This window comes from Panulirus ornatus, chromosome 64, assembly GCF_036320965.1.
Source record: "Panulirus ornatus isolate Po-2019 chromosome 64, ASM3632096v1, whole genome shotgun sequence".
Taxonomy (NCBI): Eukaryota; Metazoa; Arthropoda; class Malacostraca; order Decapoda; family Palinuridae; genus Panulirus; species Panulirus ornatus.
Genome location: NC_092287.1, coordinates 4,411,164 through 4,425,659, shown reverse-complemented (window position 1 = coordinate 4,425,659; position 14,496 = coordinate 4,411,164). Strand labels below are relative to the sequence as shown.

Here is a 14,496-nt window from a genome sequence, read left to right as displayed (position 1 = left end):
CACACACACACACACACACACACACACACACACACACACAGACGCTCTGTTATTATTGAATACACATATAATGACGTTAGAATTAACCTTAATGCCGCTTTAGATCAGCAGCAATAGATAGATGAGCATTAACCTAGAATTTATGATATTAAACTGAATCTGTAAATAGACTAAGATTACTAACAACGTAACACAAGATTGTCTTCCTTACTGTATTTATCTTATCACCGTTTTCTTCATCTGTCAGCCTTCAGCACATGTTCATATACAGTGTACTTCAAGGGACACTGGATTTCTTCCCCCTAATTCATGTACATTTAATATCACCTTGTGGCTGATTGCCTGTGTTCGCCACATTCTTCCAGTTTTTCTTCGTCTGCATATCTGGAGTCTGTTTCCACACTGACATTAAACACACACTATCTCTCAACTGTGTTCCACCTACGATTTTTTTTTTCTTTTAACTGTGTTTACTCCAAGACGTTTCCTTCACAACTCGTCCTTTCCTGTTCTCATAAACATAATCATATCATTTTATTTCTTCGTTATTGTTCATCTTTCTGTTCACTTTTCAACTCCTTTTGTTCACCACATCCTCTGTTCTTCCCCCATCTTCTGTTTTCTCTTCTTTTTGTGTCTTCTTATTCGTCTTTATCATTTCTTTTCGCTCATTAATCTTCCCTTTTATTCTTTGTCTGTATTGTCTACCATAGCCTTCTGTGTCCTTAGTTCATCATTATTTTTCATGTTCTTTCCCTTGGTTTCTGTCTTCGCTGATGTGTTTTGTTTGGTCTTGTTTGCAGGGTTGTTTGTATTCGTCTTACCTCTGCTCTTGTTTGGTCTGTGGGCGTTTGTTAGACTATCGGGTTTGTGTGCAGTGCTTAGTCCAGCGTGTTTATTATTATGGTCTTGTGTTGTTATTGTTGTTGTTCTTGTGGTGTCATTACTCCGATGTTTTTGTACTTTGTTGCTTTAAGATCTTTCTGGTATTTCTCGTCTATCTTCTCCCTCGTTGATTTTGTCATTAATTTTTTTTTCTATATTTATCTGTCCTCCGCTACGAACCTCGCCTCGCGTTTTCTGTCCGCTTCTGATTCTCTCTCTCTCTCTCTCTCTCTCTCTCTCTCTCTCTCTCTCTCTCTCTCTCTCTCTCTCTCTCTCACCTTTCTCTTTCACACACACACACACACACACAGCCTTACCCTCTCCTCCTCCCGCCCTTCACCATGATTCATCTGTCGCTACGCCAGTTGTTGATCACACGCGGTAATCACCCATGCTTGATCACTGCATGAGGCCTCCCACCTCCCAGCTCGTACGAGCCTTTCACTGCGCCACACCTGATTCTCTCTCTCTCTCTCTCTCTCTCTCTCTCTCTCTCTCTCTCTCTCTCTCTCTCTCTCTCTCTCTCTCTCTCTCTCTCTTATATCTTGTCACGGATACCTGTCATCCTCATCACCAATTTCCTCTCTCTCTCTCTCTCTCTCTCTCTCTCTCTCTCTCTCTCTCTCTCTCTCTCTCTCTCTCTCTCTCTCTCTCTCTCTCTCTCTCTCGCTGGCCTTAAGTGTGATCCGTCATGACTTCCTCGTGCTTGCTGCGTTGATGACACTTAAATGATCACCGGGAGTATTTTCTAAGTGCCGTTGGACACTTGGATCTCTCTCAGTATATCTGGTTTTACAAATACTTTCGTTTTCGCTTCCCTTTCCCATCACTTTTTTTCTTGGTGTTCCTCTGCATTTTCTGTGAAAGTGATTTATCCGTTTTCGTTCTTTCCTTTGTTCTCTGCCTTTACTAGACTTGTTCTGCGCGCGCACACATCCTTTTTTTTTTCCCCTTCGGTTATTTTTGCAGACGTGATTGATCTCGTGTGAACGTCTCCGTGGAATTAAACTGTCTTAAATCATCTCCGTAATTGGACTTCCTTGTTTATATCTCCATTTCATCTTGCCTCTCTCTCTCTCTCTCTCTCTCTCTCTCTCTCTCTCTCTCTCTCTCTCTCTCTCTCTCTCTCTCTCTCTCTCTCTCTCTCTCTCTCCTACCGTTCTCAGGTCTCATAGTTCTCATTACATTAAAGAAATTGACATTTCACCTTCGTCAGTAAGACGTACGTAAACAAACGAAAGGACACTTTCTGAACAGAAATTAAGCTCATGTTTTTGCTCAGTGTTCTGTGTGTCATGTTTTCTGCGTATCGTGAATTATGTCAAACTTTCCTGGAATTATTTTGCTGGGAAGAAGAAGGATAAAAAAAAAGTATTTTGAAATGAATTCTCTGCAGTTGGTTGTGACGGGCGGCGCAGACATTGCGAGTCGTACCTTGACTTGTTCCAAGACGGGTCGTGTGGAGTTGATGGGGGGGGGGGGGGGGGAGGTGGCGGGGCAGGAAGTTATACCCAACTTCTGATTCTTATTCTTGAAATAACTTGTTTGACACTGGTCCTGCTGGTGTCCACTTTTGATGCTTAATTGGTGAGAATTTTGATATTTTACATCCAAAAACACTTTTGTATTTTGTATTTTCTTACAAATAGCTTTTCTCCCGTCTTAATTGCTGGAAGGATTATTTTTTGAGTGATATAACAATATATTTGAACGGTGCAAGATGTGCTAGGCTGCTGTGAGTGAAGTCATCAAAGTCAGTGGAGTGGCACCTCATACGGGTCGTGTGGGAGGTGACCCGACAGCCTCCTGCAGCACCATGGGTTGTTCCCCAGGAGAGCCAAAGGTTTGAGGGTCGTCTCATGTCAGGTCAGGTATCGTTAGTGTCGTCCGGGTAGTGACGAGGTCGTCCAAGAAGGGTTCAGGGTCGTGCAGGTAGCGCCAGGGTCGTCCACGTCGCTTCAAGGTAGGTCAGCGCAGAACGTCCTTGTGGTTGTGTCTTGTGTAAGGGGTAGTGGTCGTGAGGTCGTCCGGGTGACGTGACCTGGGACAACATGTAGATAGGGGGGGGGGGGGGGGGGGGGGAGGTTCGACTGTCCACGGGGTCAGGTGTACGGTGGTGGTCCGTGAGCGGCGCCATTTCCAATCAACCCCCCCCCCCCGGAAGCCTGGGGCAGATCACGTGACTTGAGTCTGTCCTCCCATGACGTAAGTACTTCCTCAAGTATTCGCTCCAGTTATTCTGCCAACTATGGATTGTCAACCTTGCCATTTGTTGTTGTGCACCATCGGTTCCGTTTTTTCCCTCTTCTGATTTTAGATTTTTGTTTCTCCCGTTCTTCTTTTCGTCGTCAGATGTCGTCTTCACAGAAGAACGTTCGGTAATTGGTCAGGTGTGGTTGTGGAGGGTTTCCGTTGATCACACGTTCCACGCAGCCCAGCTGGTGTTGTACATCATGGGCACACCGAATCTTCGCCTCTGGCTGAGGTTGGCTGTTCCCACCCATCATCTCACGTCGGCGTGGGAGGAGGAGGACGGGGGAGAGGTGGTAAACCCCCAGAGTATATTTTTGCTGCGTCTTCGTTAGGTTCCCGGCAGCGTCGAAGGACGCTGGCTAGAGGGGGTGTAATTGTGTGTGTGAACAGCGTCAGTAGCGGAGACCGCACGAGAGATGGTGTCTCCAGTGTCCGCGTGGCCCCGCCGATCAACGCTCCAGACCGCTGTTGCCAGCCGCGTCGAGAGAGCGCCACCCGCCTCTCTCGCTCAGTTCTCTCACCCTGGAACGAGAGAGGGGATCTCACACCTTCGGAATCTTCTGCCGTGGTGACTGTGGGTTGTGAGTGCCCCACCGCAAGTCTCGGGAGGACAGCTTCTCCCTGGAGGAACAAAGAAAATCAAAAGTGTAAACACGGAAAGAATAATTGAGATCTACATAACAGGCATCCCTTTTTTTTCTCTTTTTGAAAAAAAACTTGCCGTCACAGAAAACGGTGTCCTGTGCGAGAGGGGGAACATTTCCAGACCCGCCAGACTTTGCGTGTGAGTGGTGCTGGGAGGCACCTGGGTATGTCGAGTGCCTGGGAAGAGCCAGTGGACAGTGGTGATACTGCGCAAGACTTACCCCCGTCTGCTGCGAGGATATCGTGGCTCCAGTGCTCGAGTGTTAACATTCATGTGTGTCCGGAGAGTTAGTGTGGCGACAAGGTTTAGTGCAAGACTTGTGTGCAGAAGAATTGATCACAGGAACGCAAGGATGATCTTTGATCTCACTCAGAGTTTAGACACGAACGTTTAATTTTGGTAAAGACATTACGTATGAATTTCTTCAAGTAATGGCGTGTGTGTGTGTGCGTGTTTTAGTGGTTATGTAGAGAGTGATGTAGTACTGTGGCTTGACAATTTTGTACTGCCCATTACTTCTTTCATTTTCGTTATATTTCGTACGTTATGATGTTGTAGTGCTCGTATATGTGTAAAGAATGTTGAACACACTGTATTGTACTTTGTGTGACGCTTCACTTGTAACTGTTCATCGTGTTTAGTGTCGTACATGGACCAGTCATTGCCATATATTCATAGTCTCCTCGAAGTCCACTCATTTCTTTTTTCTTTTTCTCACCCAGAGTAACTGGTTATTGATCGGGTGTTTATAAGTGATCAGTTTATCATCTGTTTTGAACAGGTGTTTTTTCCGCGGATTTCGATCGGTTGTTGACAGGTGTGTGAGCCCAGCGACGTGTCATGTGTTGGTCAGCTGGTACAGTTTTGTGTGGTGATGATGGTCGTGTAGCACACGGGGTGTTGGCGGCCGCAGGGTGTTTTTAAACAGTCGAGTGTCGTTCGGTCCATCAACTCTCAAACCTACACACAGTTTGACTGCTTCTTATGGTGTGTGTGTGTGTGTGTGTGTGTGTGTGTGTGTGTGTGTGTGTGTGTGTGTGTGTGTGTGTAACAGTGGCTGTGTGATGGACAAAAACTCCCAGCATGTACAAGGATATCCAGAACCCAATTCTTTTTTTTTTTTCCACGATCCCCGGAACCATTCCTACCCACTGGATAAGGCAGGGAGGGAGTGTTGGGTGAGGGGGGTGATTATTACCTGACCCACTAGACAATGGTTTGGTTTTTAACGTTACCTCTGGGAGTTAGCCCTCCACCCCACACACCCCCCCCCCCACATGTTTTTATCCCGTATCACACCTCGCCTGTGGGGGCTACTGGCCCTCACAGCCAGCCCCCCTGTGGGTAACCCCATCCTAATCTTTGTCTTGGGCAAGTTGTCCCCCTCCTCCTCCTCCTCCTCCTCCTCCTCCTCCTCCTCCTCCTCCTCCCTCTCCCCTCTCCCTCTTCCCCTAGCTCCAATACCCTGCTATACTCCCTCCATCCCCGCCCTCACGCCCGCAGCATTACCATGGGATCCTGTTGGGATGTAGGTTATTCCCCTGGGGACATACACTGAGGGATGTGATGGATGTGGCTGGCTCTAGTGTTTAAGCTCGAGGCATCCATGAATAACCCTATTTCTGCCATCAAGGTCACTATTATTTTTTTTTTTTTTTATGTATCAGGATATAGCCTTGTTTCCCATGGGGCTCCACCTACCTGACGGGTGAGGCAGGGAGTGGCGTGGGGAGGGGGAGATTACTAGTTCACCTTGTACCACACCCTCCTCCACCACCTCCACCACCTACCTATACTTCCCTACCACCAGCTGGAGTGGCCCCCGCGCGCGCGCGCTGGGGGAAATACCGGGAGGTAGACTGTGGTAGAGGGTGAAGCAACAACGGTTATTGATGGTTTCGACACACGAGGGTGTGGTCTGGCTCTCGGGTGCTTCGCACCTGAAGTGCTCGAGCTTTTTGTGTAGTTGTGTATGTAAGTCTTACGTGCATGATGGTCCATGCATATCTTAAAATGGGTTTAATGCAAGTTTTATTATCATGCATTTCTGAGTGCGGAATATATATACATATACACACACGAACAGTGGTTCGAACACACACACACACGAACAGTGGTTCGAACCCTGGAATGTGATGTTTACATCGTAGAGCGACCAGCTGGGTGGGTGAGGGAGGCGCTCGGGTACGCCAAACGACCGGTGGTTATTTTTAACCTCTTGCGCACGACGGTGCGACCCCTGGGCGCGACGTGTGTCTGTCCTTCAGCTCGTCGGTAGTCGCCGACGCCTGGGTATTACGGCCTGGCCTTTGACCTGACCAGTGAGAGTCTGGTCAAAGACTAGGCCATCATGCCCTGGCGTCATACCGTCGTGCTCTAGGGTCGTACCGTCGTGCTCAAGGGTCGCTCCGTCGTGCTCAAAGGTTTTAAGATCAAAGTTAAAAACTTGAGCAAGTTTATCTTCTGTAATCGAAAACAGGTTTAGTTTAGGTTTGGTGTGGTGTAAGTACGAGGACAAGTACAACACTATACAGACTGCAGCACGTGACTGTAGTTCAGCTGTATTGAAAGTAATGTTAGGATACTCGTGTTTGTTTCTTGATACGACAGTGTGGTTGAGACAAGTGTTGAGAGCCCAGGTAAGGTGCGGGTGAGGGCCTGCGACTGTCTGTCTGTCGCACAGACCCGTACCGTCATGATCGGGTGAGGAGCCTGCGTCTGTCTGTCGCACTGACCCGTACCGTCATGATCGGGTGAGGGCCTGCGTCTGTGTCGCACTGACCCGTACCGTCATGATTGGCTGTCTACCTGGACGAGCCCCCGTTTACCGTCTTTCCTCGTCATGGCTTTGAAGATGAAATATATGTGGACAATCTTCAAGTCTCCTGTCATTTATTGAATATGCTGACCTTTGACCTGACCTTTAAGGGTCATCACAACGTCCAGGTCATCGTATGCGAGGGTCGAACTGTAATTCTGTTGAAAGGTTAAGAACTCATTGTCTCGCTGATTGCTTCCATGTCTGATCAACATCGTAAGTTTACCTTCAGACATCTGGATCTCTCTCTCTCTCTCTCTCTCTCTCTCTCTCTCTCTCTCTCTCTCTCTCTCTCTATATATATATATATATATATATATATATATATATATATATATATATATATATATATTCAGTACGTGTCTACTGGAACCAAGACCCCAGACTTAAGTCGTAGCTAGTGATGGCTGTGTTCCAGGCCAGTGCTTTGATTGGATCAGTACACTGCAGATCCAGGGGTTTATATGAGAGAGAGAGAGCAGTGCTCGGCCAACTTGCGCCGCCAGACATTCCGTCGTGGAGTGGAGTGGAGTGAGTGAGTGAGTGGGTTAGGACATTGCTGACCACCGTACTGAACCTGTCATGTGTGGTCATGGTTCCTCCCCCTCACCATGACCACAGACTCCCCCTCCCCCCCAGGTGCCGGGGGGAGCGGGACAGACAACCTGGCCATGGTGAGGTGGGTCCAAGTGGGGCCTTTGTAGCCCCGAGATGAGTTGACTCATGAACGCTGAGTTAACATGGCTCTTTTTTGGGGGGAGGGTGCGAGTGTGACACACACACACACACACACACACACACACACTCTGAAGACCTTCACTAGCCACGTAATTACGGGCGTCCATTAATGACCTGGTGACCCCAGGATGATGAGTGTACGTGTCACGTGGTGGACTCTGGATGATGAAACTACGTCAGCTTTTCAGACTCGGTCGCATGTTACAACACACTGGTGGTGTTGGAGATGATGATGGTGGTGGTGTTGGTGGAGATGATAATGATGGTGGTAGTGGTGGAGATGATGATGATGTGATGATGATGGTGGTAGTGGTGGAGATGATGATGATGATGGTGGTAGTGGTGGAGATGATGATGATGATGGTGGTAGTGGTGGAGATGATGGTGATGGAGATGATGATGGTGGTAGTGGTGGAGATGATGATGATGATGATGATGATGGTGGTAGTGGTGGAGATGATGGTGATGGAGATGATGATGGTGATGGTGTTGGAGATGATGATGGTGATGGTGTTGGAGATGATGATGGTGATGGTGTTGGAGATGATGGTGGTGGTGGTGATGGGTCTAGTGTATAACGTAATGGTCAGGTATCATCCATCCGGTAGAGGGAACTCGACACATGATGGGGACCCTGTGTGTGTGTGTGTGTGTGTGTGTGTGTCAATGACCGACCTGGCCACGCCTTTCGAAACCTCCCTTCCCTCCCGTGACCACGGCACAAGGCATGACATCCTCCCATTTTCTGCATGACAATATATATTTTTTTTTTGCAAGACCCTTTGGCCATCTCGCGTTTTAGCGTGTGCAGAGTGAATGTATTTGTAGAGCACCGGGGAGCGTGACGCCTTGGTAACGTTGTGTTACACGCTTGTGACACCTTGGTAACGTTGTGTTACACGCTTGTGACACCTTGGTAACGTTGTGTTACACGCTTGTGACGCCTTGGTAACGTTTTGTTACACGCTTGTGACACCTTGGTAACGTTGTGTTACACACTTGTGACACCTTGGTAACGTTGTGTTACACGCTTGTGACACCTTGGTAACGTTGTGTTACACGCTTGTGACGAATGCCACGCGTGACGGGAACAAAAAATTATGTTACCGCTTTTGTCTACGAGGTCCGTCCAGGCTAGTGGGTGGAGATAGATAGATGGAGAGAGAGAGAGAGAGAGAGAGAGAGAGAGAGAGAGAGAGAGAGAGAGAGAGAGAGAGAGAGAGAGAGTATATGTATATCAGATACGAAGATGAAGAGATGTGCGTCTAGGAAAAAAATGGGATAAATGTTTTGTTTCTGGGCCAACCAACCAACCAACCTCTGTCCGGATTCATTCCTCCCTCTCTCTCTCTCTCCGGGATCTGTGTATACCTCGGGTCTGGTGTGAGTGTTGTCTGTGTGAGTGTATGTTTGTCCTCCTCAGCGGGGAAAACGCCCAGATTTACTCTCGCTGAAGCGTTTAGTTATTACTTTCAGAACCCGTGCGTACACACACACACACACACACACACACACACACACACACACACACACACACACACACACACACACACACACAGAGCGGGTTGTACGCTGACTTCTCTCACTTAACGTTCAATTTCTTGAGGAAGTGTGAGGCAAGAGGAAGGTTGGTATTAAAGCAGGAACCCCCAACACATTTTATCTCTCGCTGGTGATCAGAGAGAGAGAGAGAGAGAGAGAGAGAGAGAGAGAGAGAGAGAGAGAGAGAGAGAGAGAGAGAGAGAGAGAGAGAGAGAGAGAGAGAGAGATTTGACAGTGACTTGCTGTTTACCGTCTTGCTATGTCCAGAATAAACCTCCCCGCTGGTGCAGTGTTGTTTATATAGACTCGTGTGAACATGACGTGAAGTGGTCGCACGGAATGAGTGAGGCCATATTGCACTGGACACACACACACACACACACACACACACACACACACACACACACACACACACGCACACACACTCTCTCTCTCTCTCTCTCTCTCTCTCTCTCTCTCTCTCTCTCTCTCTCTCTCTCTCTCGACGATTTTCTCCCACCCTCCCGCAAGACGACGAGGGTGAGTGGCAGGAGGAGGAGGAGGAGGTCCTGAGTGGCACGTTGGCCGCTCTCGCATTCAGATCACCCGCTCGGGTCCCCGAGTGGTCAACCCCCAGCACGACTTTCACCCGACGCCTTCATGACCCACCCTACACCCCCATTTCCCCCTCCATTCCCCCATGATTATGTCATGAAAAAAGGGAGGAGAGGGTGGAGGAGGAGGGTGTGGGTGTGTGTGTGTGGGTGTCAAACCGAGCGACAGCTTGTGTGTCACGCGGGCCAGGGTGGCTGTCATGCCGGTATATACAGGTCTCAGAGATTGCCGGTGGCGTGGTTTGCCCCAGCTTGCTGCATGCCAGTCCTCCGGTGATGGTGGAGATGGTGGTGATGGTGGTGGAGATGGTGGCGATGGTGGTGATCATCTACCTCCTCGCGGTGTGGTGTGTTGTCCTCTCTCCTTTCCCCCTCTCCTCCCAGGCACGCTACCGTGGAACGTTGTCATGTACATACACGATTCTTATTGATGACCCAAAGTAACATTATGCAGTGTGACCATCTTCTTCCTGCATCGGGCCGGTTGGAAATCAAGGGTTTTGGAAAGTAAAAGGGAACTTAGCCAACACTGTGAACGGAAACGAATTGCGGGGTTAAAACTGGTTATTTATATGTATGTAACAAGATATTAGCATTAGTGAACGACACATGTTGAACTTCAGGGCAGTAACCGATTATTAAGGGAACTTATCAGAGTTCAATGGGGGTGATTTGTTCGAATTGTTCTTCAGTAAAGTATTGGAAAATACAGCAAATACAACAGTAATACGATAGATATACAGTAAAATCCTCTAATTTAGGAATACAGTGATCAGTTTGGTGACCGTCATTTACTTTGCCAGTATCCAAAATAACATATTTTTACGTGAAATATAGAAATTAATTTGAATTTCAATTCTCTCTCAGAATTAATCTTAAAAGTTTCAACACGAACAGTCAGATAATTCAACGAGATTAGAATCACAGAAAAAGGGATCGTGACACTTAACTGGTCAAAGAAAATTTGAGTTTGCCTTTTTTTTAAATGGGTAACTGCAGAAAGTTCTTCGCGACCCATAAAAATGTTCGCTCTCTTAAAACTACGTATGTTTCTTTCCTTGTTTTAACATTTCTCTTAATTCATAAATGCTTCTTATATGTTGTACATGGAGTAAAATGATCTAAGTACATTTTCAAAGCGATCTCCGACTTGTGAAGTACAATGATCTAAGTACATTTTCAAAGCGATCTCCGGCGTCTGAAGTACAATGATCTAAGTACATTTTCAAAGCAATCTCCGACTTGTGAAGTAAAATGATCTAAGTACATTTCCAAAGCGATCTCCGACTTGTGAAGTAAAATGATCTAAGTACATTTTCAAAGCAATCTCCGGCGTGTGACGTAAAGAAGAAAGAAATATAAGTAATTTCATCGAGACTTGTGTCCAGTGACTGAAAGTTACGCCTTCGCATGCAACCTCTTACGCTTCATTTTGATCACTGTACTTTCACCCGGGTTGTAATATGTGCACTTGTCTGGTGCGATGGCATTACTCCCTCGCCAGCTGTGTTCGAGACTATTACTCCTTCTGGAAAGTTCGAGAGATCTGCACTCCGTAAGGTACAATATCGTATACTTAGATGTTGGAATCATGACGTGGCGTGTATGATGAAATTTAGCCACACAGTTCGCGAGGTTGTCCGCGTGAACAGAAGTCTTTTCGGTTTGAAAGATGGATTCAGAGACGGGGAAATTGATTTGCTTGGTAAAGCCTTACCTAGTGAGGAGGTACAGACTAGACGTAGATGTATGAGTGGATCAAACAAGCAACATATATTTTCTCTTGTTAAAGCTACGTCCTTCGCCCCGTTTTCTGTGTTGCTTTGTTTTATCGCATATCTTGTGGCTTTGTTTACATGCTTCCATCGCGCTCGTAAAACGTTTACGAGCGAGCGAGAGAAGAGAGAGAGAGAGAGAGAGAGAGAGAGAGAGAGAGAGAGAGAGAGAGAGAGAGAGAGAGAGAGAGAGAGGTTTCAGACGCGTTTGCAAGTTATTTCCTAGGTACCATAGCTTCATATGGGCGGCGTAACTCAGTCTGCAGCGCTCTCTCTCTCTCTCTCTCTCTCTCTCTCTCTCTCTCTCTCTCTCTCTCTCTCTCTCTCTCTCTCTCTCTCTCCATTTGGTAAGTGGTTCAGCTCCACAGGAGAGTCTTGAGGAACAAGCCATCCCCACCCCCATCTTCACCACCACCACCCTCGCCTCTCTCTGCCACATCGACCTGAACGCAGATTTTCCCCTGGTGACGGGCGTACGTAACGCGGGCGCCGTCACAGACAAGAAATTGGCACACCGCGACTCTCGTTTTGGCTGTGACGATTCCAACGTTTGCATAGGATTACTATTATATATTATGTGGTTTGTTTGTATTTGGTGAGTCTGAAAGTTGTTTTCAGGGGGGAAAAATTGTCTTGGTCGACAGATGCCGGAGTTATGGGGTATAGAATATTTTCACGGGTATCCCCTCATCACTTAACCGTTTTCTTCCTTGACTTTTCGATTAGGCTCACGTTTTCTTTCTTTTAACTCGAGTGCGTCGTTTTCTTTCGCTTTATCAGGACCCTCCCGTTTTCTTCGGTGGCAGCGACCCCCCCCACACACACGGAATATGTTATATATATATATATATATATATATATATATATATATATATATATATATATATATATATATATATATATATATATATATATATATATCCCCTTTGTCAAGAGAGCACATTCAGTGTGAGGTGGTAACTTATGGACAAATATTGATTGAGATGAATCACAGACATAATCCAATACTCTATAACTTGCGATTGAAAAACTTGTTTCAAGCCGTTGTGTTGAAATGACGTTCATCCGTCAGCAGCTTTATATTTCCAGCCGTGTAGTGATAAACCTTGTGAATTTATACTTTCAAGTGTTGGCGTAGTGGTGTCCAACATAGCTGTGCCGATCGACTGTGATTTAACAATTTCAATAGAGCCAGATGGTGCGTGGGGGCAAAATCGATTACAAACACCGATTTAGTTTCGTATCGGGTCCCCGATGTCTCCTTGCTGATCCTTTCCTCCTCTGATGGCCTGAGTGAAGCGTAGAATTCTCTCTTCTTATTTTGTTCTTCAGGCAGACGTCGGGGCACCTAGCTGGGTGACGACCAACCTGGTTGATCGACTCAGTGATCACGGCGGGATGGGAGTGTGTCCGTCTGTCCGGCATGGCGTGAAGATTTCAGGATGTGGAAACATGTAGCTTGTTCACTTGCGGTTTCCTGCGACGGTGATGTGACGATTTTTATGGACTGGTTTCATGGGGGAGGAGGAGGAGGAGGTGTTTGAGAGGCGGCTGGCCTTGCGGGCTGGCCAGTGAATTGTAATGTCTTGACTAGTGGGCATTTCTCTCTCTCTCTCTCTCTCTCTCTCTCTCTCTCTCTCTCTCTCTCTCTCTCTCTCTCTCTCTCTCTCTCTCTCTCTGTGCACCTGTCTTGGCTGGCACTCGAGGTAGAATCAGGACGAATCATGACTCCCGACTGACGAGTCAACGAGGAGCAGCGTGTGTCATACTTACTCTGGGGTCTGGATGTGTAGTAGTGGGAGGAGGAGGAGGAGCAGTAGTAGTCGCGTGGTAGAGTCATGCACAGTGAGTGAGGAGGTCGAAGTAGCCACGGGTCACGCACGTCATACCCCAGGGGTGCCCTCGGGGTGACGGCGGCTGCCGCCCCCCCCCCCCCCCCCCTGTGTGTGTGTTCCGGTCCAGCTGGAGCCGACATGGACGCCAAACCTGTTGTGCAGTTCGTTATCTCGGTAATGGGTGCATGTGCTTGCTTTCATCTGGCCAGGCTCCTCCAGGATTGTCATTTGAAAGTAAATCCTGGAGAGTCTTTGCTTGCCGACGGCCGGTCATTGTACGTGACGAGGGTGGGGGCCTGGCCTGTGGACGTCATGCGGTGTAACAATGTTAGGTTTGGTGAGCAGCAGTCGTGCTGTGGGTAGAGTGTGTTGTTCATGTGGGAGTTTCGTCCGAGAGGCTGCAATCAGCGATATCGTAGGACGACATATGCCCTATTATCTGGAGTGATTATTTTTTTTCTATATGGTGATTTAAGACCTTAGAATTCAACTGGATGGCCAGGTAGCCCCATCGAACGGCTCGGGAGGGTTTAAAAGCAACAGCTGTCATTTGTTGCATTTGTAAAGGAGAGAGAGAGAGGAAAAAAATTGAAGTAGACAATGGCTGGGGCGGTGCTTAGGGTAGGAGGTCATAATACTTGTCCAGTACCTGAGGCTTGGGTGTGTGTGTGTGTGTGTGTGTGTGTGCGGCCAACATGGAGAGGGAGAGAGAGTCCAGACTATTTCTGGTGTGATAAAAACTGGTATGGCGGGTGTACCATGCAGGTCCGAGCCTTGATTATTGCACTCTGTACCCTCACACCTGCCGCCACCCTCCTGGTGCCGCCCACCACCTTGTTAGTACCGCCCACCACCCCTCTGGTACCGCCCACTACCCTCCACGTACCGCCCACCACCCTCACCCAGAAGCGCCCGCTTACCCTCCATAGCACCTCTCACCTCCCTCCCAACCACGCACACTTCCCTCTCATCACCGCCTACCTCCTCCCTCCGTCGCCCACATGACCCATCTCCCTCTCAGCACCGCCCACACCGCCCTTCCTCTCCCCCCTTTCCCAGCCTCTTCTACTTCCTTTCCCAACCTCGATCACCTCCCTTCGCTGCCACTCCTGCACCACCCGCCTCCTTCCAGCATCCCGCACACCGCCCGCCTCCCTCCCTCCCTCCCTCCCTCTCCCTTCCTGCACCAGGAGTAGCCACCCTCGGGACGGAGCGATCCATGAACCAGATTTCATATTTGATAGACCAAACACCGATGACGCTGAGTGATTCAGGTCCGTGTGCTTCATCGTCTTTACCTCCTGCCCGTCCTCTATATTAGGACGGCCAGCGCTGGAGGCCACAGTGAATGAAACAGGAAATAGAAATGAATGAAGAATGTTTGATGATTCAGGTGTGAAGCCACCCCTTC

General features: G+C 48.0%; 2 protein-coding genes across 4 annotated transcripts in view; both read left to right on the top strand.

The window, feature by feature from the left end:
• The window catches only part of LOC139746353 (NADH dehydrogenase [ubiquinone] 1 beta subcomplex subunit 2, mitochondrial-like), a 246,601-nt gene that overhangs the window by 39,565 nt on the left and 192,540 nt on the right, over positions 1–14,496 (top strand). The window lies entirely within an intron of this gene.
• LOC139746350 (uncharacterized) overlaps positions 3,705–14,496 on the top strand; it is a 35,389-nt gene continuing 24,597 nt past the window's right edge. The window contains exon 1 of one of the 3 annotated variants that reach the window (XM_071657529.1): positions 3,705–3,719. The gene's annotated coding sequence lies outside the window, so the exon portion shown is untranslated. Of the gene's footprint in view, positions 3,720–3,769; positions 3,786–4,026; positions 4,184–14,496 lie in introns of those variants that run through there. The other 2 variants (XM_071657528.1, XM_071657527.1) reach the window with 2 other exon arrangements.